Below are 620 nucleotides of genomic sequence, written 5' to 3'. Positions count from 1 at the left end.
CTCTGTGCATGACAGTGCATCCGAATAAGTTTCCCTACCAGAAAACACGCGATACCGGAAAGTGTTGCAGTTGCATATTCCGCGCATTATTTTAATGAGGAGGACACTGAAGAGTGGATGACTCAATGGCTTGACCGCGTTTTGCAAGTGTCTGCTCACTTGACCCCAATTCACAACCACATCAGATTTTGGTGGACTGATTCGGGAACGCGCACCTGTCACGCTCACATATACAGACACTGACAGCAGCTGCAAGCGCTCAGTAGCCTAATTTAGGATCTTCTATATTGAGGGGTGTTTGCCTAATATATGTATATATATAACATTTAACGAATATATATATATAAATTGTATGTATTATATCCGGATATGTAGAAACCATTGAGAAGTATTGATTGTAGTGAAATAATGTTTATCGCTTAAATCCCTGTTCAGATGCATTTTAGATTATTCAAGTGTAATGGGCAGCTTTTACAGATGTTGATCTTTTTTTACAACATTTGGCCAAAAGCCTTCTCAATATATATGTTTTATTGTTACATACATGCACTCTCAAAAGTTGCCTCACAAAAATAACAAAGACAGAAGTGTGTCAAGCATAGACTGTAAAAATCGTGTCA

This window comes from Oncorhynchus mykiss, chromosome 8 (genome assembly GCF_013265735.2).
Source record: "Oncorhynchus mykiss isolate Arlee chromosome 8, USDA_OmykA_1.1, whole genome shotgun sequence".
In the NCBI taxonomy this organism is placed as follows: domain Eukaryota; kingdom Metazoa; phylum Chordata; class Actinopteri; order Salmoniformes; family Salmonidae; genus Oncorhynchus; species Oncorhynchus mykiss.
The sequence above is the reverse complement of the archived record's forward strand: the minus strand, read 5'-3'. Positions refer to the sequence as shown.